Consider the following 27,533-nt stretch of genomic DNA (forward strand, 5'->3'; position numbering starts at 1 on the left):
CATAGAAAGTAATGACGACGAAAGGTAAACGTTTGTAGAATCATATCTGAAGCGTAATTGCCACTCTGTAACTCTGGGGAGGATCTGCCATCAGGGTAACCTGGTGCACTCCTTGGGAGCCTTGACATATGAGAGAAAGTAATGCCTGCATTTTTCTGTTTCAGCAGTACCTCACTCTTCAATGCACCACAAGTACGTGGTTACTCATACGTCAGATCACCATCCCTTGATATAATGTACGAGTAACTGCTAACTTAGACTATGAACATCATAGATTAAAAATACTACAAGTTCAGAAATGTAACCTCAGCGACTTAAAAGACTTAAAAATAAAGACACGAATGTTAATACATTGAACCTATAGGAAATGGGATTAGGTTTCAGCGACCATCAAAAGCTTTAATTTTTCACTAGAGATTGTTCCAAATGAATTTTTCTTCATAGAATTCTTTATGACAAAATGCAGTTTTAATAGTTACTGTAAAATAAAATAATCAAAAAAAAAAAAAAATGAAGCGCACAAAATACAATTGGTAAATTGCAAAACACTTTTTTTTTTTTTCTGGTTAGTCATTCCTTAGAATTCTGTGACCTTTTGTGCTGACATCTCAATTTAAAAAAAAAAAAAAAAAACTTGCACATATTTACAATTTAACTTTTTTTTTTTTTTGAGTTCAGTTGAATAGAACAAAGCAGCAGCCATGTTATTGTATTTGTTCCCGTAGGGCAGTAGAATTTTTTGAGCATGTCAATTTCAGATCATCTTAAATGAAATGCACTCTTTATAAATAGGTCTTGTAAAACTTGGCAGTTCTTACAGGAAAAATATATTGGGTTTGTATGAAGTATCAGCAGATACTCAACTTTTCAATATTGGTATCAATATTTGAAAAGGATAAATTGGAATCTCCGTCTGTGTCAAATCCCATTAGTTCAGAATAGTTCTTGAGTATTTGTATCCCCATGTATTATAATTCTGAAAAGGCAATTAGTGGATGACAGTCTGTTTTAAAGTCCAGTGGAGTCAGACAACATGACAAAATTACATGTCTGGTTTTCAAGTTTTCATTTTAGGAGTACAATGAGAGTGGTGATTGGAAGTCCCTATCTTGTGTGTTCTCTAATCACAGTTTGATTTAAGAGTTTGAGTTTGGAAAAGTGTATATGATATATGCTATTAAATTGCATTGGTCAGTTTATAGCAGTAAAGTATTAGTGGGTTTAAAGATGAGCCACAATGAACAAAGTCTCTAAGTTTCTGGTTGTACTGTACATATAGACACTGGCAAGTTGAACTGTAGCTAAAAATAATCGGAGATTTGGCCAAAGTGTCTTCTACATTTAAATATGTAAAAATTTCAGTACCTTTCTAGTACCAGAAAGTAAATGCTAGGTAAAAATAAACCTTTTTTATTATTAATATGCAAGGTTGGCAGTAATCTCAAATAGAGTTTAATCAAAAATGTAGTTGCTCCATGTGTGTGCCCAGCAACGACTTTTTATAGATACTAGAGTACACAATAGATCTTGGACTGAGAAAACCACAGGGATTTCAATAGGAACCCATGTAGGTAGGAGTTTGTAGTTGTGCAGTTCATGGCAAAATCCTAGTGCTTGCACATTTGTTTAGACAGCTGAAGTCGGGAAGGGCCAGGCCTCTGGGTGTCTGGGTCTGGTAATTATTTCAATCGGCATATATTTTATGGCTCCAGCAGTTTCAGTTAATGTGGTTTTTTTTTTTTCATTTTTGTTCTCTTCACCTTACAATTGTTCTTGAAGTTTTAGAATTTCATGTCTCTCAAAGAAACTTGATTAAAGTAATAATTCATAATTCTTATTGAATTTTATATTGCATAATGATTCCTAACTACATTATGTAATAATTTATAATTCATCTAGTTTATTAGTTTAAAAATATCCTTATTTATTTCAAATCTGATTTAATTAGTCACATAAAAATTATGTATATAGTACAATATGTAGTTGGTCATCTCCAAAGACTGCCTTTAAGAAGAATTAAAAGGGCAATCGCAATTACACAATAATATCAAAAGTCATTCATAGAATTATAAATACGTGATAAATGATAACTACATAACTTTTTTATTTTACTGATTTTATTAAAATCAAATAACATTCCATACAAATCACTCTAGTTTTACCAAAACAAAGTTTCAGAACAAATCATACCAATTGTGTCTTGTCCTCCTTAAACTCAGTAGAATATAAGGATTTATAGTAGTCTCTAAATGTGTTCATTATAATTTTATGGTGAATGATTTTTCTCTATTTGTGTTGGTGATTGCTGGGATTGCATTGCGAACTTCTTACTTGTGCATTTTTTGAGCTAAGATCTTATTAGCTTTCTCTCCATGTTCATAATCCAGTAATGATGTCTTGATTTAAATATTAGTTGTTCAGTTTCTTTAGTTGTTAGGTTGAGTTCTGAATGCAGAGCCTGCCTTTTCCTATGAAGTGCCTCACTTGGACACCTGGCATGTTATCGGTCTATTCTTGTAATTTCGGTGATTAGCCGTGACACCTTGGTTTCCAATTTATTTCTGTGGGAAAGATATGAGAATCTGTCCTCTTAAGAAGGCCTTCCCAGAGTATTCCTGCAGAAACCTCTGAGGATGTATTTGTGTCTCAAAAAATATTGATTTGCTTGAATATAAATTCTGTACTGTTCTTGTCTGCTAATAGAATTGGATTAAGACGCCATCTTCGAGATGAGTATGTGCATAATGATTTTGGCTTCAGAATCAAAGGAGCATGGTCGGAAATAACAATAGTGTCATACTTAAGATTTAATTGTAGGCAAGAAATTGTTATGTACAAAGAAATAATCGGTTCTTGAGTAGCAATGATGCACTGGTGAGTAGAAGGAATATGCTCTTGAGTTTGGGTTTAGAAATCTCCAGGGGTCTGATAAGTTGTGGTCAGTTAAAAACTATGTAATTGTCTTTGCAGTATTAGATGTCATTGCCCCTGCGGCAGGAGACCTATCTGGGTCTGGATTTAAAACACAACTAAAGTCCCCAGCCATTATAATTTTATGAGTGTTCACATTGGAAATAGATGCAAATACATTTTGCAAGAATTCCCTGTCTTCGACATTGGGTCCATAAATATTTATCAAAATCACTTTACAGTTATATAATTTACCTATGACAATCCCATATCTCCCTTCAGGATCAGATACTACATCTGATACTTCAAAATGATACTGTTCTATGTATAAGAATTCCCACACCTATAGTTTTCTTTGTAAAGATAGAATGGAACATTTGGCCAGTCCGGTGTTTGTGCAGCCAAAACTGATCCTTGCTTAATAAGTAGGTCTCCTGTAAAAATACTGTTTTAGCGTTTAGACCTGTTAAGTGAGGAAAATACTTTCTTTCTCTTTAATTCGTGATTCAGGCCTTTAACATTCCAGCTCACAAAGTTAACTGTCCATTCCCGGAGACATTGCCTCTGAACTTTTGTTGTCATTTTGTTGTTTTAACAAAAAATAAGACAGCTTTGACCTTAATTTCCAATTTTCCCAGGATTTATTGCCATGAATCCTATTTTTTCGTTGGTACTTATAATTATAAGGATTAAAAGTATATATTAGAGATAGCTTGCTCTCTTTCTCTCCCCCCTAGTAACCCCACTCTCCCATTTTACCTCCCAACACTTTGTGCTTGAAAATGCCCCAAAATAAGCATGAAAATGTTGCTTGGGGAATAATTGGCTTCAAATTAAGAAATTGGCATGAAACAAATATGCAGCCTAGAAACTCCCAGCTGTAGTCTGTGGCTGAGTATACACGGAGACTACAAATAACATAGCAGTGTGTTGCTTACTAAAAGAATTATGGCAGTGTGTAATGATGTTAGGAGTGAGTTGTGGAGGTGTGCATATTTTTTTTTAGTTTGCTCACTAATAAAGTTTTCACTTGTTTTTGTTTGTTCATCTTGTGGGCTTGTTGTACATCTTCTCCCCATGCAAAGCAAAACTTATTGAAACCCTACAATTTTTTTTTCATTTGAGAGAAAGTCAAATAGTATTGATGCATTTCCTAGTGTGCATTTTGGGCAGCACCGTGGTTTTTACATATAAATACCTATATAATGGACAGTAAAAATAATTTGTGGATATACAATGACAAAAGAGTAAAGAATTCATTCTTAATAGCAAAAGTCCATCTGACAGAAATTTTGTGCGTCTCTAGGAAGATGTTGATTTGGTGGAATAAACTTGGAGAACAGAGGATGGTATTGACAGTGAGTAATTCATAACTGCATGGAGTTGAAACTGGCAAGTACATATTTGTGGTGGCCATATTGGGAATAGTGACAAAAATGTAGACAGACTCATTGTCATCTCAGTTGAGTACAAGTGCTATGTTGTATCATTTCCTTATCATGTATTACAGTGCAATTTTTGGGTCTAAAATTTTTTTTCCTGGATCCAAACTCGCATGGAATATGGTAAAGGAATCTGTTTGGCGTAGTACTGTTTCATTTTCTCCCAGTTCTAGATTGATAGTTAGAATGTAATATTAATATTGCACATCCCTTGCATTCTTTAGTCTTCTGAAGGAGTTCAAAAAGACAAATACAATCATAATCCAGAAAGACTCACATGTTAGTCAGCTCACACTAATGATGGGAATAAATTATATTTTATATTAATAAATATATGGATGTTTTCTCCAAACATTTGCAAGAATTTCCTCCAAGTGGCAAACTTTTTTTAATATAATGCACCTCACGAGAAAGCTGACGTACACTCATATTTGCAGCTGGAGTTGCATGATATAGCTAGCTTAGCAGTAGTGCACTTTAGTTGAGGAATGCCAGCCTGATCATTACCTCACGTAAAGTTCAATGGCAGAGACGTGCCTTTGCAGTACTTGCAGAATGCAAATGCCCATTTTTTCTTGCTCTTTACAGTGCTATTTTAGGTAGCTCACTATCCTTAAAATGATCACTCATAGTGGCCGCACAAGTTTTAATACTTTTGAGACTTTCTTACTCCGTATTGATGCTTTTCTTGGTACATTGTCAGGGGTCAATGTCTGGGGAGCATACCTGTCATTAATCTGTCCATATGACTCCTACTAGTTTGTAATCAAGATGGGCACAGCAGTTAGAGACAACAGCCAGGTTCCTTTAGCCATGTCCAAAGTGTGTGTATTTTAAAACAAAGTCCCAATAATAAAGTGTAGTGAAATTTATGGAGAAGTCAATAAGTAATTCATAATAAAAACCAGTGCATTTGTGGAGGTTAAAATGAACAATAAATACATTTTAAAATCCCATTAAGAAATGTTCAAAGACTTTAGGTTAGGCTCTTCAACAAGTCTATTGTGGCTCTGTCCTTCTCCCCAGCACAACCAAGTGGGTCTTTCCAGTACGTGACTCCCACAACTGTGATCCCCATCACCTAGTTCTAATTTTACTTGCTCAAATTGATCTTTGGCAAGATGTACCTTGCAAGCCCTAGGTTTTACCATGTGCTAAATATATCCTTTGATCCAGTGGAGGGTCCATCCAAGTCCCTGCTTCTATACCTTGATTCAATGTGACACCTCTCCGAATGCTATTCATTATGCTCTCCTACTTAGGCCCGACCACACCGCCTCTTGTCCTCCTCCTCCTCCTCAATTACTTGCTCTCCCGAATTTTGCCATAGCGTTTCTCTTCCAACTCTGCCTTCATACATTCACCTATTGTTCTTCCAACTTGGACTGTCCTTTTTAAACTGTTGGCCAGGGCAGGTGTGCAATTGTGTGCCTTGGAGTGCCAACGAGACAGACAGCCAGACTATGCATGAAAAAGAATACATGATCTGCTGGCCACCTCAATGTCCCAAAGATGCACTGCAAAGCTGTGACACTCTTGCACATTGCCCATTAAGCTTATTCGTGGTTTTTTTCCCCCCTAAAAATCTGCACTGCCACAGACCTTGCCTCAAGACACATAGGTAAAGCCCATCTTTCCAGCCACTAGCCTACCCCCGGTGAAGGTATTGAACATAGTGTTTTGATGTGAATTTTTAAGACATTGTTTGGCCCTATCATGGATACTCCAGCTTTTAGGCAGTGAGGTGTCTAAACTCCATAGTTAAATTCAACAATATGTGTAGACATCTGGGCATAGATTGATTCATTTCAGTGGTTTACTTTTATTTATATATTTTCTTTAAATCCACTGAAGGATTACAAGTATGTGGCTACCATATGAAAATCTTAACTTGAAAGTCTAGAGAAGTATTTTGACTTTGTAATCTAGCCAAAAGATGTCAGTGTCAAAATAAATTATCGTTGTCATCCTTTTGTCATTATTTTTATTCTTTGTGATTGCAATATAAGTAGTTAAGAACCTTATGACAATATTAATTTGATACAGTTCAGGCTGTGGTTTCAAATTGCTAAGAGCACAATAAATTGCTCCCATCTGTTTAGTTGTTGAAGTTACCTTTTTAGTTTTTAATATCCAAAATTAAATGTAATTCTGACTTTTAAGATTTAAATATATACCTGAAAAAATGAAAGAAGGCATGCCAACCTTTTATATACTACTATTGTTTTTTGGGATAGAAATATTTTAGCCAGTATTTTGGTTTCTAAATTATTATTATTGCTATTGTAAATGTCAAATCTGACATGAATGTAGAAAACCAAGGATTGTGGCTGCAGGCTTGATTAAAGGTGTCCTGAAATTTAATGTGCAACAGCATGTATCCCACCTGCTCTTGTCAATTGCAGTACAGGTACTTTCCATAGTGGCAGTCTTGTTAGCTGTATAATAAGTTCTGTGAAATGCTTTTCAAACATGTAGCAATTGCTGAACACTTAAAGAAAAATATAAAGCTACCTGCAGTCTGATATTTTAGACCCTGCTTGATTTTATTGTTCTTGTAGTATTTTTGATAATGTCAACAGTTAACTTATATGTATGGACAAATTTGTTGTCAATTTACTTTGCACTATGCAACACCCCAGGCAGACACTCTGCCCAGTCCACTCTGTCCTCCGGAAATTACCATCTATCTGCCACAGCCAGGTGTTACGTGGGCATCCCCTTGGCCTGGTCCACCTGCTCGGATCCACAGCAGTGAGGATCCACCAAGCTGGTTCACACTCGGGGAATCACACCACATGACCGTAGTGCTGTAACTGATGCTTCCTTACAATGCAGGTAATGTGTTTCATTCGGGACTCCATGAGTAACTGCTCATTCGGCACAAAGTCAAACCAGCAGTACCTAAGGACTCCCCGAAGAGAGACGGTACCGGAGGAATCTAGTCTTTGTCTCAGGTCACTGGATGTCTCGCAACCATATAGCAAAACCTGAAGTACCAGAACTGTAAAGACTTGGATCTTTTCCAGCGACCTCATGACCCCATTGCTCTCCCAGTCTGTCTACTGACTTCACAGGAGACATTAATGTTGCTCCCGAAGTAAGTAAACCTCTTGACAAGGTCGAAATTTTCTGCAGACAGATGCACTGCTGATGACTGTGCCCAAGTGGTCATTAAAGGCCTGGATGTTGGTTTTTATCCAGGACACTCACAAGCCCAGACACTCGCACTCCTCACTCAGTCTCTGAAAGTTTTCTCTCCTTGAAAGGTTTTGCATTTTATGATTATACAGCATTGAATCACATTGGATTAAGTTTGGCCTTTTTGGCACTGATCTATACAGAAAAACTAGAGATACACCAATTGCGTCAGTCTATTATCCGTATCGGCTGTTAAAGCAACAAAATACTGCAGTCTATTATCCATATTGGCTGTTAAAGCAACAAAATACTGCTATCAGCTGATTGTTAGAAATAAGCTAATATTTACTGTTGATTATTCCCTTTGTAAAAAAAAAAAAAAAAATTCCCATGATGCTTCAGCAACAAAATTTGTTGGGTAGAAGGATGTCTGCAGTGTGTGCTCACTTTAATGTTTGTTCAGAAGAAACTAGAAATCTGTTTGCAGACACTGAGTAAAAACTACAATACAACAAATATGACTGCTCACTTCAAGGCAAAGCATAGTAAGGAAAATGACGAGTTTCTGAAATGCAAATCTGCTTCAGTCAGGAGCTTTCAAGTTCCAGTGCTAGCCAATGATAGGGGAACTCTGTCAATGGCCCAAGCATTTGATTGCAAAAGAAAATTCAATTCAAACAATGCAAAAGCTCAAAGTATTACTCAGAAAGTAATGGAATTGATAATCCGCAGTTATTGATGATCATCCTTATTCTGTAGTGGAGGACAATGGGTTTCAGCAGTTGATATCACACCTATACCCTCGTTTATAAAATTTCACGTCACCAATATTTCTTTGAAATCTGCCTACCGGAGATGTACAACACTGTAGCCTGTCATATCCAGAAACTACTCAACAGTGGTACGTGTAGTACTTAGCTTTATAATGGAGATACGGAATTCTGATATAAGTCCATTCACTATGCTTAGTCTAACTGCTCAACAGATTTTAAGCTGTAGAAGGTATCACTTTATGCTCAAGAATTAAAATGTTGAAATACAAATGGAATGAGTGCTTCCCTGGATTGATGGATATAATCATTAAACATCCAACCTTTTCAGAGATATTGTGGCAAGGTGTACTGGGAATTTAATGGATGTTTCAGGCAATTCACAACGCAGTGAAGCCAAACATTGTTTTCTCACTGTGATTATATATCTCACTGCCACCTGGTGGAATCTTTCAGATTTATGTAAAGTATGCACGCAAGTATGAACTGTACACCGCTTGCATAGCAGTAGCGTCCTGAGCTGGGTTCGCATCACGTGAAGTATAAACCCAGCCCAAAGGTGCACCTCAGAAGTGTCTCAAACCGGATGCTGCAACTAGATGGAATAGCATGTACTATGTGAAGCAAAGTCTAATGGGGCAAAAGTGACCACATGCTGCTTACTCTGCAGATTGCATGCTGCCTGCGACACTTAATGGTTACAATTGACTAGGGGTGCCCACACTTTTTTGGCTTGCGAGCTACTTTTAAAATGACCAGGTCAAAATGATCTACCTACATTAAAAATGTATATATAATATATTCATAGCATTCATAGTCTGAATCACAATCTGATTGTATGGGTAGTTACCTACTGGGTAATGCTTGTGGTTGATCTGCAAGTCCGCAAACCTGTGCCACGGTGCCCTCTTTCAGTTGAGACTTGCAGACCAATAATATATATAATATATTATACGCTATATATAAATATGCTAGCAAAATACCCACGCTTCGCAGCAGCGAAGTATTGCCTTAAAATTTTCATTAAGAAGAAAAGTTAACCTATTTAAACTAAGAGAAAATATACCAAAAATGATTTGTTAAGGATCTCTTTGTATGCCACGTTGTCAGTTCGGCCCTCCGCTCCTAATATGACCAAGCTGTGCGCTGAGCTTACTCTTGAGCATGCAACGTACAGTTGGCCATGTGAAAAGCAATCTTGTCTAAAATTTCACAGCTTGGATTGCTGCTGTCATAATCGGTTTGAGTTTCATGGTTTGTTTCAATTACGTTAGTATTTGCAGGACTTGTTGTTTTGAAGTGATATTCGGCATCTGTCAAGCGTTGTAAGCATACAACCGGTTTCATCGATAACTTTGCATCCAGCTTTTAAGAGTTTAAACATTCATAAACATCAAAGTGTCCACTACTCAAATCGTCACCTGTCAAGTAGTTTACTGTCAAATAATGCAAACAGTACGCAACATGTGTTTCTCCCTAATTGTTGTTGGGGGGAGAATTATATATAATTATATATATATATATATATATATATATATATATATATATATATATATATATATATATATATATATATATATATATATATATATATATATATATATAGAAGAGAAGGTATGTGATACAGTTTGCATATTTGCAGCTGGAGATCCACAAAAGGAGGAAAAAAAAGCATGCCAGGGGTCTTCATCAGAGTATAATGCTTAGACTTACAAGAATCAAAGGCAATATATAGCAAGAATTACTTGGGTGGCAGGGAGGTTTTTAAGTGAGTGTGATCAGGAAGGGGGGGTGGTTTATTGGGTGTAAAGTTTTGTTTATTACAAACATGTTCTTCTTAAGTTTGCATATGCTGGATTTATGTCCAAGTGTCTGTTAATGGCGTTCTCATTTGATAGCCAAGATTCAGCCAGCTCTCTGGCACTTTTAGTACTGGCTTTAAATCTTACTTGTACATTGACCCAGTTAAATGTATGTCCTGTTGATTTAGTGTGCGTATAGATCAATGATCGTAAGTTCTTTCTTCTGACGGCGTTGCGATGTTCCTGTATATGTGCTGCGATTCTCTTTGATGTTTGTCCTATGTATACTATGTATGTATATATACTTCTAGCGGAACTGGTAATGCAGCGATTTGAAAACGTGGCTCCATTCCAGTTCACACCCAAAATTTGGATATGCTGTGTAGATGACACATTCGTCATACTAAAAATGATCAGCTGAATGAATTCTACAACCACATCAACACAATATTCCCTGCAATCCAATTCACCATGGAAAAAGAAATGAACCGACACATCAGCTTCCTGGACATCTACATTGAAAGAAATAATGACGCCACCCTGCACACTAGTGTTTACCATATGTCATAAACGGAGCTGTGTTAAAACTCTATTCAGAAGAGTCCACACCCATTGTAATATGAAAGAGACAAAAATGAATGAAAGACGCTATCTCTTCCGTCTCTTCACTTCAAATGGATACTCAAAAACATACATTAATCGAAGCTTACACAGAAGACGCCAAAAAACTCAACAAACACTCGACTTGAATCAGAACCCCCACCCCACCTGGCACTCACTTCCTTATCACTATAAGGGGTCTGAAGGTGCAGCATGAGTCCTGGCCAGGTCAGGCGTCAGAATAGCACACAAACCCATGAACAATCTGAGCACGGTCCTCTTCAATGCTAAAAACAGAAAATCGACAGCAGAAACACGAAATGCAGTTTATAGCATTCCATGCAGTTCTTGCTCAGTGGTATACATAGGACAAACCTCAAAAAGAATCGCAAATGTATGAAACGGATTCTGCCGAAGATATTATGTATTTCAGAGAGAGAATTGAAGATTTATCGGCTGAAATTGCAATGTTGTTACAATGTTTGCCACTGATCAGAGTTGTAAAATTGTTTAAAAAAGTAGCTGCGAATATGCACCTGACTTTATACTCGTAAAACAAGGGTCAAATACTCAGTTCAAAATATTAGTTGGCACTGCTTTTGGCATTCCATGTCAAAGTACCTAAACTAATACAGCCATATAGCAAACTGGCTCATTCGCCTTGTGATCGTCTTCTCCAATACACCATATAGATCTGTAATCGATCGTACTTTTAAACCGCATAACCAGAAGTATTCTATTGACTCGGCTGGATTGTCAAAGAATGGATGTCCAGAGCAGGGAACTGCGTCACCTGAACTGGAGTGTAGTCAAGTCCCTTCCACAAGTTCTTCGATATTTTCAAAAATAGTTTCATCTATATCGGGGTCTAAAAGGGCCGCCAACATTGCAATATCTTCCGATAAATCTTCAATTCTCTCTCTGAAATACGTAATATCTTCGGCAGAATCCATTTCATCGGCAGTATTAAGCATTTTTCTAATTAATTCTTGTGCTATCGATTCACCAATCAACAACTAGAGGGTGTGTTAGAGGCCACCCTCTCAACTTTGACGAGTGAAAGTGACAGTTTTATTTCAAGTTGTATTTCATGCTGGCTTGGAGGAATGTTACGAACAAAATTAAATAATTAAGCAACAAAAAACATTTTGTGACACATTTATTTATTTAAGCTCACATTTCACAGTACTTTTATTTATTTATTTATTTATTTATTTATTTAGTTTTGTCGGAAATATTCCTCCATAAGTGGCTTCGCTCACTGAGTGCAAGGGAAAAAAATAAAATGTAGTATTGTATATAAATTATTAAACAGTAAAACATAAACATCTAAGAAGTAAAGATACATTGAGCAGTACTGGAGTGCTTTCAGTAAAGTACATTTTAAAGGTGCAACACAACAGGTAAGTAGCACTAACAGCAGCTTAAATGTACAGTGGAACCTCGGTTCACGACCATAATTCGTTCCAGAACTTTGGTCGTAAACCGAGTTGGTTGTGAACCGAAGCAGTTTCACCCATAGGATTGTATGTAAATACAATTAATCCGTTCCAGACCGTACAAACTGTATGTAAATATATGTAAAGATTAAGCACAAATATAGTTAATTACACCATAGAATGCACAGTGTAATAGTAAACTAATGTAAAAACATTGAATAACACTGACACAACACCCAGGCTCCCTGCTCAGCTACACGAGTTGGCTCGCTCGCGCTCTCTCTCTCTGTAGCACACACACCACCAAAGCCCCTCCCTCCCTCAGCTACAGGAGCAGGCTGGCTCACGCTCTCTCTCTGCACTTGCTCGCTCACTCGCGCTCTCTAATCTCTCTGTAGCACGTGCTTGCTCTCTCTCTGCGCTTGCTCGTGCAGCATTTTGTATTAAATGAGTTTTAAGCACAGCGGAAAAAAGGAACATTAGAACAAATCCGAAATGCATGCAAAAACCAACCACAAGAAAACCAAAAAAGTAAGATTGCAGGAGATCACACTATTAACCTTAAAGCCCGATCGCTGTAAGCACTTTTTTTAAAATGAGTTTTAAGCACAGCAGAAATAAAGGAACATTTGAAAAAAGAGGAAAGTAAAATTGCAACTAATCGCGCTATGAAAAACTCCATCTGTAAACACTTTCATGACTTTTAAGCACAGGGAAAAAAGCGAACATTTGAAAAAAGAGAAAAGTAACATTGCAACAATTCATGCTACGAACTGAAAAATAAACTTTTGAAAAATCTGTAATACAAAAACCACCAAGAAAACTAACCTTGCATAAGTCGAGTTCTGGCATGAAGTGTTTTCCTTCAGGTGTTTTCTCTCTTGTGATTTCTTGGGTTTCTGGTGCTTTTAGCTGTTTAGCTGGTGGGAGCGAAAGCCTCATGCAGCCATTCCAAAAATAAAGTCCTTGTGACCCAACCCTTCGTGTTTGCCCTCCACATTACTGGCAATCTGGCTTTGTTTACATTGTGCTGCTTGAAAGCATGAGGGTTCTCAGATTGGTAAATGAGTAAACTGGTAAACAGTTTTTCCACCTCTTGTAATTTCTTTCTTTACTTCGATTTCAATTTTCTTCAAAACTTTCTTCTCACCACTCTTCACTTGCTGAGAAGCCAATTGAAGGAGAACAATGAACAGAGCTCTTGCAGCCACGCGGCTCACTTTCTCTCTCTCTCTCTCTCAGCCTGCCTGTGGTGGGGGGATGGTGCACTTGCACATACAGCCTGCAGATAGGCAGGCAAACACGTGCAGCAATCTCCTCCTTCCCCTCCCCAGCAGGCAGGTGGCTCGCTTTCTCTCTCTCTCTCGGCTCAGCTCAGGCAGGCAAGGGAAACTGGCTTGTTCGTATACCGAGTGTGTGGTTGTGAACCGAGGCAAAAGTTTGGCGAGCTTTTTGGTCGTGAACCGAGACGTTCGTGAACCGAGGTTCCACTGTATTTGGATTATCTCTCAGTAGCAGATCACATGTGAAAGGCGCTACATGACCGCTGTGGTATAGAAATTACATTTTCTATGTAATCCTGCAAATTTCTACCTGACAACCTTGCACTACGCAATAGAGCTGTTGCCAGGAGCAACATGGTCACACTAATAAACCGCATATAAAATTGTGGCTATAGCAAGAAAAAGAAGCCGAAAATACAATGACAAAACATTGCCGTCATTCTTTTAAAAATGTAAAAGAAACACTTAGTTAACTTAACTTTTTCATGTGGATGTGGGAGAATATAAGCATCAGTTTTATTTTGGCTGCCAAAGTAATGTGATGAGCTTTGCTCTGACACAGGGAGGACACCCAGTGTGGTAGAGGTAACTAATGGCCAGAGCAATGAAGTATATATTCTAGTCCAGAGTCACTGTAGTATATATCCAAGCCTTTTACCTCAAGTGGGAAAGCAGACTCAATTTCTGAGGGGTTACAACAGATGTTTGATCCAACCAGAAGTTTCTATTGATTTTTGGGTGCATACAGTATACCTTGGGATTTGGAAGAAGTGGCACAAATTGTAGCACTCCTCTTTCTATCAATGAATGCAACCTTTTATTTACAGTTGATTATTTTGTACATTTTAATTGTTAGTTTGCAGTATGATCACTTAATGGTAACTTATGTGGACAGGAGTATTTTATATTTCTTGTTGTTGTATTAAAATTGTTCATACTTTACTATAGATTTGTCACCTACATGACGATGAAAACTCACTGATATGTATAAAAGACTTCACTGACTAGTGTGTACATTCTGGAGAATTAAAACCTTTTAAAAATGGTCTTATCAAAATTTTATGTTTTAATGTGTGCAGTATTTCCGTAGTATAGACAAAAGCTAATCAGGATGAGTCTTTGATTTTAACTTCAGAGAGAGATATAAATTAAATCCAGCCTTTCATTATAAATCCTAACATGTGGTTTTAGTTTCAAAAGTATAAATTATCAGTCAAATACTTTAAATGTAATTCAGTAATAATTTAATTTTCAGCAAGCAAGCAAGCACATGTTTTCATCATTAGGTTGATCTTCCGTTTCTATACAAATACATGATTTCTAACCAGATATAAAGTTCAGTTTTCAGGAAACAAATTAATTGTTTTGGCATATACCTTAAGCGTTTCTGCTAGGCCATCCAGATTTTTTAACTTAAGAAAAAATTTAAATGCTTTATAAATTTAATTATGGCCTACTCTTAAAGGCAGTAGGCCAACTGCACAAAAGAGACATCACATATCAGTTGCTTAGATATTTTATTCTACTTCTAGTACAAGTCTTACTTAACAAAATGTATATTTTTTGTCGTTTTGTTGAATTGTATATCTAGCCCAAGTAATATGATGCATTACATTTTTCCCTTTTTTTCCAGTATGCACAAAAACCTTGACCTATTCAGTGAACATCCTAAGGACAATAAGCGTGCTACCCCTTTCAAACTCCCAATACACTAAACAGAAACAGACTTTGCTACAGCTGGCCTAAAGTTTACATTCCCTGCCGTCCCACAACTTTGCCAAACCTGTAAAGAAGACTGAGGTGAGTCCATGAATCACTTTCAGTTCTCTGTTATTTACTGTTTCCTTTGGCCTGTGATATAGATGAAATAAATTGTGCACTATTAAATCAGTATAGTAGGTGAAGTAGCAATCATGGAGTTAAAAAATGTGAAATACAGTAAATATTTAGGGTAACATCCCTGGGTGAATAAGAAATATCAGTTTTGCTTTCAAGCTTATTTATTTAATTTGTCAGACAAGAGGAGCTCCTTGAGTTAGTGTACTGTATATAAACACTAGCAAAACTGATTTTTTTTCCAGGCTTTATTCTTTTTAAGGCATTCGGAACATCTGTGTACTGATGATGTCAAGATCAACAGTAGATTATTGCTTTGATCATTCCCCCAGTATACTATAGTATTTGTCACAAAGGTTTGCATAAAGGCATCTTTGTTTCTCTAAAACTGGAGGAAATCTGTTTTTTGCCTACAGCACAATACCAAAAAAACCTTTAATCTAAAGACAATTTATATAGAAGGTTTATTAAGTAATTTGCAAAATAAACACAGTAAAGGGTTTCATAATGTTTAATTACAGTAGAAGTTAATTTTTAATTTCTGAGTCTTGCAGGATGTTTTTCTACTGTCTTACTATCTGACTAGAATTTTACTTTCATTTGTAATTGCTTTTAAGCTGTGCTCCAACTAACGCTGACAAAAGTAACTATGAAACATATAGAACACCAATAAATATTTATCACTGTATCAAGAAAAGCTATTTTAAAAGAAATTCATAAATACAGTGGTGTGAAAAACTATTTGCCCTCTTCCTGATTTGTTATTCTTTTGCATGTTTGTCACACAATGTTTCTGATCATCAAACACATTTAACCATTAGTCAAATATAACGCAAGTTAACACAAAATGCAGTTTTTAAATGATGGTTTTTATTATTTAGGGAGAAAAAAAAATCCAAACCTACATGGCCCTGTGTGAAAAAGTAATTGCCCCCTGAACCTAATAACTGGTTGGACCACCCTTAGCAGCAATAACTGCAATCAAGCGTTTGTAACTTGCAATGAGTCTTTTACAGCGCTCTGGAGGAATTTTGGCCCACTCATCTTTGCAGAATTGTTGTAATTCAGCTTTATTTGAGGGTTTTCTACCATGAACCGCCTTTTTAAGGTCATGCCATAGCATTTTAATTGGATTCAGGTAGGGACTTTGACTAGGCCACTCCAAAGTCTTCAATTTGTTTTTCTTCAGCCATTCAGAGGTGGATTTTCTGGTGTGTTTTGGGTCATTATCCTGTTGCAGCACCCAAGATCGTTTCAGCTTGAGTTGACGAACAGATGGCCGGACATTCTCCTTCAGGATTTTTTGGTAGACCGTAGAATTCATGGTTCCATCTATCACAGCAAGCCTTCCAGGTCCTGAAGCAGCAAAACAACCCCAGACCATCACACTCCCACCACCATATTTTACTGTTGGTATGATGTTCTTTTTCTGAAATGCTCTGTTCCTTTTACGCCAGATGTAACGGGACATTTGCCTTCCAAAAAGTTCAACTTTTGTCATCAGTCCACAAGGTATTTTCCCCAAAGTCTTGGCAATCATTGAGATGTTTCTTAGCAAAATTGAGAAGAGCCCTAATGTTCTTTTTGCTTAACAGTGGTTTGCGTCTTGGAAATTTTTGCCCAGTCTCTTTCTTATGGTGGAGTCGTGAACACTGACCTTAATTGAGGCAAGTGAGGCCTGCAGTTCTTTAGACGTTGTCCTGGGGTCATTTGTGACCACTCAGATGAGTCGTCTGCGCTCTTGGGGTAATTTTGGTCGGCCGGCCACTCCTGGGAAGGTTCACCACTGTTCCATGTTTTTGCCATTTGTGGATAATGGCTCTCACTGTGGTTCGCTGGAGTCCCAAAGCTTTTGAAATGGCTTAATAACCTTTACCAGACTGATAGATCTCAGTTACTTCTGTTCTCATTTGTTCCTGAATTTCTTTGGATCTTGGCATGATGTCTAGCTTTTGAGGTGCCTTTGGTCTACTTCTCTGTGTCAGGCAGCTCCTGTTTAAGTGATTTCTTGATTGAAACAGGTGTGGCAGTAATCAGGCCTGGGGGTGGCTACAGAAATTGAACTCAGGTGTGATACACCACAGTTAGGTTATTTTTAACAAGGGGGCAATTACTTTTTCACACAGGGCCATGTAGGTTTCGATTTTTTTTTCTCCCTAAATAATAAAAACCATCATTTAAAAACTGCATTTTGTGTTTACTTGTGTTACATTTGACTAATGGTTAAATGTGTTTGTTGATCAGAAACATTTTGTGTGACAAACATGCAAAAGAATAAGAAATCAGGAAGGGGGCAAATAGTTTTTCACACCACTGTATTTTGTGAGTTTCACCTATGGTTCTTATTCAAGGGAATATAGTTATTTTGTAATGGAACATCTAATTCTGAGTTCATGCTATGATTAGACTTAATTATCTGCTGTGTCATGATATCATCAGGGTTTAGTGCTCTTTAAAATAACTCATAATCTGTGTATTGTAGAGTTGCTTGGATTATGATTTTGTTGTTCTGCAGGATGAGCTTTTAATCAGAATCATAAATTATCATATGTGTGAAATATTCTTGATTATTAAATGTAAAAATTATTAATATGAATTTACAAAGTGAAATTGGGGGACATGCCTTACTAAATACTGAAATATAAACATCCAGCTTAGTACATGTGCATACAATAAAGTATTGGCATATTTTTTCTTTAACTGTTATATTCTAGCATGGCCAGATGCACGTAGACTGTCATAATCTAAAACGTCTGTTTACATTAATACATTTCTGTCTTGATTGTAAAGTATATTTCAGACCTTTTCATGTTTGTTCCTCTGTGAGCCAAAATGACGTTTGATCGGTGCCTGTCATTTTTCATTGTTTTGTATGCTTCTTTTTTGTTTGTTCTTCCTCATAATGTGGATGTGATGTAGGGTGGGTGATTTTAAAAGACAAATTGATGTACTTAATCTAATGTCACTTAATTTTAAAATAGCGTAATCTCTGGTAAAGCAACAACGTCTACATTTAATTTGCACAGACATTGATATAGTAGCTGCAGTAGTAGTAGTAGATAAAAGTGCTGGGAACATTGTGTATGCTGTTTTCTTTCTTTAGCACATTAAAGAGTATGTAATTAAAAAATGCTGTGTTGTTTCTGGTGGTTTAAAATGGGGTTTACAGGTCATATGTTAGATCCAGTTTTTTTTTTTTTTTTTGCTCCCTAAAAATGTGAAATTTTAAAATGCCTCTGCTGAGTGTTTGTAACTGTGTTCTGATGTAACCAGTCATATTCCAGGGCATCTGCTAATAGTAATTTGCCTTCATTCTGCATCAACTAAAGTAATTCTGATTAACCCTATACAAAACCCACCATTATTGTGGTTTTCCTCTGAAAGTATTTTAGTGGAAAATTTCAAAGCCAAGTCAGTCCACTATAGTCCACAAGGGGTTAACAAGCTCATTGGACTTTTATAAAGGAACAGTACAGATAAGGAGATAGATGTGAGGAATACCGAACATATCACATTAATTGACAACGCTTAGCCAAGTCCAACAATGCTTATGAGGGCGTGTGGAACATTAAAGTCTAAATCAAAATGTTTTTGCACTTTTTAAATAATTAAAACTATTGTATTATAGATATCATAATCTCAGATGTGGTCACATTTTCTGAATTTACAGTATCATATCAGAAATAACTTTTCATGAATGCATTGTTTACTTAGAATGAATTAAACTAAATTGCAAATATCTGGCTAAGCACAGGTCTGTGGATTGTGGAACAAACTAACAAACTGAAAATTTATCTTTATTAAAAAAGTGGTAGTAAACTCAACTGTAACATTTGTTTTTATGTACTGCCTTCAGGGATTATAATAGTATTTACACAAACTGTGGTTTCTTAAATGTAAACACATTTCCTGAGTGCGCCACACCGTTTTCCCTCCCCCCCTTTTTTTTTTTTTTTTAAATCCCAGTCATACTTTGGAAATGTACTTGCACTAAAATCAACCACAGAAATTTGATAGCTATGCTATGTGTGATAAAAATGTAATAGGTTGTAGAATACTCTGCTCCTATAATTCCATGAGTTATATCCCATAAAAAATTTAAACTAAACTTTTTTTTATTAATGTCAGAAGCATCTGAAAAAAACCTAATAATTTTAGTACAATGTTTATGTACACTTTATCATTTGTTTTTTTTTTTTACCATTTTAGGTGTCTAATCTTAAATATGGTTAGCTGCCGACCCATTCTAATGCTGTGGTGAGCAGGTACATGTCGGCTGTTCTTTGTGGCACAGTTAAGTACATTATTAAACTTGCTGTGCCTTGCAAGCTCATGCATAGATTACTTGCATATACACGTATATTCTATATGTTGTCTAAGCATAGGCATGTTTTACTGCAGACACACACATTAACCTTGATCCTGTCTGCGTACTTTGCAAATAATTCCATGTGTGTTCTCTCTCTCTCTCTCTCTCTCTCTCTCTCTCTCTCCATTTATGTGCTTCTGCTTAAAATTTGCTGGAAGTAAAACATGATTTTGAATAATGCTTCATTTGTGTGAATGTTCTTTTCTCAAAGACATTACTTTGAACATCCTTCAGTAGTGCTAGAAAAGAAATAAGCATCAGCAGGTGATCTCTTCAAAATTAGAAATGGGTAAAGAATATAAATTTCATAGTTAAATGTACAAAGTGAAATATTTAAAAATAGAAACACGCTACTAGCAGCTTAAAATGGTAAGGTAGGTTAGCTTTATGTGGAATTATAGAAAAGGATATACTTTATGCCGTATTGTATTTGTGATTGTGACCTGTAATGGAGTGGGGCTCAATACAGTGCCTCCTCCTAATATGTGCATGATGCTTCCTGGGATTGATTTGAACTCCCTTTCTATAATTGGCTTATTCGAACTTCTTAAATGGGTGGAGAGGCAGAAAAACGTTCAGGAGAAGTTACATATTTATTGTTTAATTACACACTAATTGTCTTTTGTTGTATAAATATATACATTTTTGCACTCTTATTGTACCTTTTTGGCATACTAGTTGAAAGTTTAATTATATCAAATAAAACAAACATTTGAGCTCCAACAAGCTGCAAGCACACAGCCTTAAAGGTAGTGCATTTTGCCACATTTACATTTCAGGATCAAAAAGCATTTCCAATTTTTCTTTTGTCTAACTTACAGTATGGTACTCATATTTGCAAGTGAACAACATCTGTGTTAAAGACTTTGAAAACCCCAACAATCAAGCATGATAGCTTAGATAGGTGCTAGCAGCATGATCTAAACATCTGTCTTCATTACTGAAATAAGTCAAGTGGCTTTGTACCTTCTAATATGGGTTTATTCTCTCTTGCCCTTAATGCATTAATCATTTTGTTGGCACTGCAGAATTGTTTTGGCCTCACAATCAGATACAGCTTAATCATTTTAATATCTATCTAATTTTTCCTGCACATAAGTATCAAATTAAATGCACAACTTGCCTTCAAGTCATATTAATGTAAAATCACTCACATATCATCCACAGTTTTTTATTTAGTCACAATATACTGATGCTAATAATTTTCACCATACCAAACGTGACATGGGAAAAATCATTTCTTTTATTAAAAATGCGAAGTGTGTTATCCTGAAAATTGAAAGTATAATTCGTTACAAAATGCCAAAATTGGAATGAGTTTCTTTATTAGTTTATTGTGAATCCGTGAGGAAAACACTTTGAGAAAATTTTGTTTTCCTCTTCCAACAAAGCCCTGAAAAGCGTATGTAACCTTTTATCATAATAAAAATATTGCAGTAGTTATTGTTGATTCATTACATTTTTTTAGGTTAAGATGTCTTTGGTTATTTTGTTAAATTTTAAAACTTAGAATTGCAAAATTACTGCTATGTTCATTTTACTCTTAGTTTTTAAAGTATGCAGTAAATTGAAAAATTATCCATAATTTAAGACCATTAAGTTCTTGTTATTAAATATTTGTTAAGTCCCCTAATGGAAGTCAAGTTTTTAAACGTATTTTATTGTTTTACTTCCTTATTCAGTCTAATATCTATCTATCTATCTCTATCTATCTATCTATAATTCACTAAGGGCATGCAAGACAGAACCACACCTGCCAACTCACAGAACCCCACCCACCAACTCTAAGACCATGGGATACGCACGACAGAGCCCTGCCCGCCAACTCTAAATCTGCTGCTGCGTCCACCCTCGCTCTCGAGGCATGTGTACTGCCTGCTCATGTGCCCACACGGAGCACCTCACCAAACACAGCCTCAGTCGCTTTCGTCTCTGCTACAGTCCATATGAACCTCAGAGCCATGTTGACTTTTCATTGTTCTTTTCGATACCGGCTGCTTTTCTATATATATATATATATATATATATATATATATATATATATATATATATATATATATATATATATATATATATATATATATATATATATATATATATATAATATATATATATATAAAATCGACCAAGTCGCTCGACAATGGGGTACGCATGACAGAGAACCCACTGTAACCCTCCTCTCGCGTCATGGGGAACACACAACAGAGCCCTGCCCACCATCTCTAATCCTCATTTGGCATCCACCATCACTATCGAGGCTAAAGAGAAGGCTAAATCAAACAGCAATAATTAATAAACAAACAAACAAACAAAGATAACTGGCAGTAACAGTGCAAAATTCACAATTGGTATGCCAATTTGAAAAGCTAAGTTCTGAGGGTAGCTTTAAAATGTGTTATTGAATCGAGATGTATATGAGAGAGAAGAGAATTCCCAAGTTGAGGAGCACTATGAGAGACGCTCGAGCTCCATAGCACAGAGTTTGATGTGTGGTACAGAAAGTACAGCTGCAGATGAGAATCTGAGTGAGCGAGAGGAGTGTCGGTCTGTAGGTGATCAGTGAGGTTGTGGAGAGCTTTAAATGTTAAGAGCAGTATTTAGTAAGTATTGTATTCTGTAGTTAACAGGGAGCCAGTGAAGTTGAGAGAATAGGTGTAGTATGTTCAGTGGATTTAGAACAGCAGGTTATTATCCTGGCAGCAGAATTTTGAATAAATTGTAAGCGATGGATATGTTTTTGTGGGATGACAGATAGAATAGCATTACAGTAATCTATATGTGAGGTGACTCGGGCATTAACCAGTACTTTAGTACTGTGTTGCGTAAGAACAGGACGAAGTCTAGAAATGTTTTGGAGATGGAAGAAAGCAGTCCGAGAAATGTTACTTATACAGGAGGAATTATTTAATAATAATTTATTATTATTATTTAATAATTGCCATTTTTAGTGTTTAAATGGATATAAATAATTGCATGTAAATGATTTGCCAAAATCTGTTGTATGTAAACGATACTGTTTAAAATGTTATTGTTTTTTCATCAGAAAACCCAGTTTCCACGTCTACCTGTATTAGTTTAAATGGCACTTTTACCACTAGCAATAGTGTAGATGCGCTGACTTATCGTGTCAACTGGGCAACACGGTGAATGCGGCGTCTATCTATATATGTCTATGTTTTCCGTAGCCTGCTACAGGAAGGTACTCTCTCGACCACTGGCATTAGTTTCACTCTTTGCTATTTTCGTTATACTGCAACAGTGATTTCCTAAGCCTTTGTTATACTGAATTCCTTTCTCACTATTATCCATTCCTATTCTTATACCGCCATATGCTACGGCGGGCTTCGGCTAGTATCAGATATATAAGTAAAGACACAGGCAGCAGTGACAGTTCAGCACAAAGACTGCTCTAAAAGCATAAACTTTTATGATTTTGTTTAAAATACGTAAGTTATAACTGAAAGAATAAGCTCAGTAATTTTGAAGTCACTATTTTTTTTTTCATAGTCATGTTGTATATTAATTTATGGCAAACTGCTCTAAAGTAAATCAAAAAATATCGTTCCTGTTTTTGCATTTTAAAGTAGAATCCAAATGTAATAACCAATGCTTTAATACTGACCGAATATATCACTTTTTAAGTAAGAATTTTAATGCCTGGAGTTTGTACATATACTGTAAAACAGTGTGTTAGTGTAATTTTCGGGGAGATCAAAATGTGTTTTTGTGGAAATCTGCATTTTGATGAAGACAGGCAGTGTTCTTCATATCATTGCCTGTCTCCATCTGCTTTTTTCCAAGGGGTGTGGTTTCCTGCAATTTGTGAATGCTAAAATTTGTTATTTTGAGTGTTTGCATTGGTTAGGGCTAGATTTTTCTTCGTGGTCAACTTTATCTTATTGTACATAGAACACTAAATTTCATAGTTCTCCTCAGAATAGTGCTAATATTGCAGTAGTAGCAAAAGATTCACTTCTAACAAACACACATATACTCACACACATGCATATAATATATATTGTATGCGTATACAACTATATACGGTATACATATATACTATTTGTTTTTATACCTGGCTGTTTAGTAACTCTGCTACCTAGGGATAGAAATAGTCACTGAAACTACTGGTGTAAATTTGAATTGTCCAAAAGGGTTTGGTAAAAGGGAAGAGTGAGGACAGCAACTGTGCAGAATGGATGCTGTCTTTAATAACCCTGTACATGTGTTCATAAATGTCCCGAACAGAAAAGCCTGTTTAGTGTCATTTAATGATCTGTACCACTGCCACCTCGATCTTAAGATTTTGGGCTAATGTGTTGCCATATACCAGGATGCTATGCCGCCAGTAAGGATGGACTAAACTGCACTTTTGTAAACGTTAGTGAAAAAGAACAGATCTGAGCGTCATTAAACATTGGATGAAATTAAAGACATTGGTGAGCCTTCCTAAAATTGAAATATTTTTTGTACTGTCATTGTATACCAGTGACATTTAGCTTCAGTGCTGCAGCATTTATTGTATGAGTTTTGGGATTACCATTTACTATTTTTGCATTTTTGTCGATTGTATTAAATGTTTATGTACCTCACAATATATTGGATTGTTATGATGGCTACATTGCTAGTCCCATGATCAGATGTTAACTCTATGCATGTCTTCATTATGCATTCCTTACTGATGAAATGGTCTTTATAAATGACACTGCAGTTGTGACCCACTGGGTTGGCTACTTTGAACAGCTGTTTAAAGCTGATCCTCCAGCTAGGACGTTGGATATCTCTGGGTCCACGGTTCTTGAAAGTGATCCTTCAATTAGCTGTGAATAGCCCAGTTTCACTGATATTGCACAGGTGGTGAACCAGTTGAGGGTAGGGAAGGCTGCAGGGATCTGTGGTATTCGAGGTGAACTTCTCCAGGCTGGTGTTAAGGCTGTCCACCTGGCATTGCAAGCAATTTGTGCTTCCTGGATTGTGGCAACTACAGGGGAATAACAATGCTCTAGATCCAGGTCTTTAATGATCTCTTAGGTGCAGCCATCAGCAGTGTGTCTGTCTGCGGAGAGAGTGTTGATGTTGTCAAGAGGTTTACATACCTTGGCAATGAAATTCATGTTTCTGGTGACTATTCCTATGAAGTCCATAGACAATTTGGGAGAACATGGGGCGTCATGAGGTCACTGGAAAAGGGGTGTGTGTGTGTGTGTGTGTGTGTGTGTGTGTGTGTGTGTGGTACTCTATCTATCTATCTATCTATCTATCTATCTATCTATCTATCTATCTATCTATCTATCTATCTATCTATCTATCTATCTATCTATCTATCTATCTATCTATCTATCTATCTATCTATCTATCTATCTATCTATCTATCTATCTATCTATCTATCTATCTATCTATCTATCTATCTATCTATCTATCTATCTATCTATCTAAACGAGGTCCAAGTCTTTAGAGTCCTGGTGCTTCCTGTTTTACCTTATGGTTGCGGGACATAGATGCTCTCCAGTGATCTGAGATGAATACTGGACTCCTTCAGTACTGTCTCTTTGGGGAATCCTTGGGTACCGCTGGTTCGACTCTGTGTCAAATAAGCAGTGGCTCACGGAGTCGTGAATGAGGCACGTTACCTGCATTGTGAGGGAGTGTCAGTTACAGCACTACGGCCATGTGGCACGATTCCCTGAGGGTGATCCGGCTCAAAGGATCCTTATTGTAAAAGACCCAAGTAGCTGGACCAGGCTAGGGGGATTCCCATGTAACACCTGGCTGTGGCAGATAGAGAGTCATTTCCAGAGGGTGGACTGGGCCGCATGTCTTCTTGGTGGTTTGCCAAACAGGTACCCGAGCTGTTTCGTCGTGTGGTTGAGGCGGCAATGGGCTGTACCTATGCATGCTTCCCGACCTGACTTGAATTTGTCTGTTTTAGAAAACAAATGTCAATTGTTGTTTAGTTAGGGGAAAGCAAACCTAGATAATGGAAAGACTTTTCTTTCTTTGCCATTCAACTTCTGTGCATTGTGCTTTTGATGATGAGTTTTAAATTTCTCTTTTGACTTTTAATGTCTATATCAGACCTTTGCTCTTTTGTGCATTTTGGCACCTTCTATATCACACTGTGAGACTCCTGCCTACTTCAGAGACATTTGTGTAATCTCACAATCAGACCATCTTATTTGTTCTCCCTGAGATCACAGCACATACAGTATGTGTATAAACAAGAATAAACCGTTGAGAAGCTGCAACAGACGGCAGAAGAAACAAAATGAGAGAGAATTTGAAAGACAAAAAGATAAGAATATATAGTCTAAAGCAATGAAAAGGCTTCAGAGGTGCGCCAACATCAAATATTGTGATTGACACAAGGAGGTTGGCGTAAACTGTTAAAATGTTGCAGATTTTATTTTCACATATGGATTTACACATTTTCAAGGTATTTTAGTAGAAAGGCAATATTGTGATAAACAGCTTGCTTGACACATGTGCCTGGTTTTGTATTGTTTTACTTCCTTGTATACCTTAAAACTCCACTCGCAACAATCACCTTTTGAATAGACAAGTGAACCAAGCATATACTTACCTCAGAAAAAACAGTGCCAAGAATTTGTGATAAAATACTGTGTATTATTTCCAATACCTTTTTGTTGTCATAAACATACCTCCAAAACACGGAAGGCATGTGTTTTAAAAGCAAAACTTTTGCCATTTCAGAGTGCACATATTCATTACTTTTAAGGCTTTTGTTTTAGGTATGGACCTCTACCATTTGGACACAATTTTAAACTACAAATACAGGCATGCCATTTTTTTAAATTTTACAAAAACTTCTTCACTTTAGAATACAATTTCCAATGGCAAATTAGCTGTACACACAGTCCAAAGACATGTAGGTTAGGTGCATTGGCGTTCCTAAATTGTGCTTGGTGTGTGTGTGTTGTGTGTGTGTGTGTGTGTGTGTGTGTTCCCTGCGGTGGGCTGGCGCCCTATCTGGGGTTTGTTTCCTGCCTTGTGCCCTGTGTTGGCTGGGATTGGCTCCAGCAGACCCCCGTAACCCTGTGGTTTGGATATAGTGGGTTGGATAATGGATAGATGGATGGAAATTAGTGTACACCATGATTATAAAAAAAAAAATCTTCGATTTGAAGAATATTAACTGAAGCACATAATCTCATGGGCACACAATTAGTGTGGCTATTGAAATGGCGTACTTAATTCCTGAAAATTAATTGGTAAACACTAAATTCATTTCATTCACAGTTTTTTGAGACTAAAGTTTAGGTGTTATACTAATGAACATAAGTTTGACTAAACCATGTATAACACATATTTCAACAATATAGAAGCAAATTTGATTTGGTTTTCAATTTTGACCAATTTATGCATTTTCTAATACAGTCAGTTACATTCAATGACTATTTTGCGTTAATACACATGCATAAGCAATACCAAAGTCTGATCACTTATGTGATGTAGCTTGAAAACATCAGAATAAATACTGTTTTAGAAAATTCTGAAATAATATTCTTTTATTGAAAAGTTTGACTTAGCAAAGGTAGCCTTAAAGTTGGGGCAAAACTTTAAAAAAGGAGGTAAAGGTTTGGAAAATTTAAAACTTTGGGTCAAATACATATACAATTTTAAATAATTTGACTATTAAATATTGCTCTTATTAAGTATTAACCAGCGAACGTCCCCTCTGTATATGAATGGAGACATAAATGAAACCATCCTGAATTGTCTTGATATTCCTTAATTCATGTGACAGTAATGTTTGAAGTTTTATTTTTAGCATTGATTTTAAGCAGTGTTAAAATCTGTTCCTTCCTCTTCTTTTGGCTGCTCCTATTTGGGGTTGCCACAGAGGATTATCTTCTTCCATATCGTCCTGTCTTCAGTATCTTGCTTGGTTACACCCACCATCTGCATGTCCTCTCTCACCACAT

The 27,533-nt window shown here is 36.5% G+C and overlaps 1 protein-coding gene across 2 annotated transcripts in view; it reads left to right on the plus strand.

Moving 5' to 3' along the window:
* mylka (myosin, light chain kinase a) overlaps positions 1-27,533 on the plus strand; it is a 272,709-nt gene that overhangs the window by 46,131 nt on the left and 199,045 nt on the right. The window contains exon 2 of one of the 2 annotated variants that reach the window (XM_039757417.1): positions 15,021-15,187. The exons of the other annotated variant lie outside the window; for it this stretch is intronic. The gene's annotated coding sequence lies outside the window, so the exon portion shown is untranslated. The remainder of the gene's footprint in view (positions 1-15,020; positions 15,188-27,533) is intronic. 2 annotated transcript variants of the gene reach the window in all.

This window comes from Polypterus senegalus, chromosome 6 (assembly GCF_016835505.1).
Source record: "Polypterus senegalus isolate Bchr_013 chromosome 6, ASM1683550v1, whole genome shotgun sequence".
Lineage (NCBI taxonomy): Eukaryota > Metazoa > Chordata > Cladistia > Polypteriformes > Polypteridae > Polypterus > Polypterus senegalus.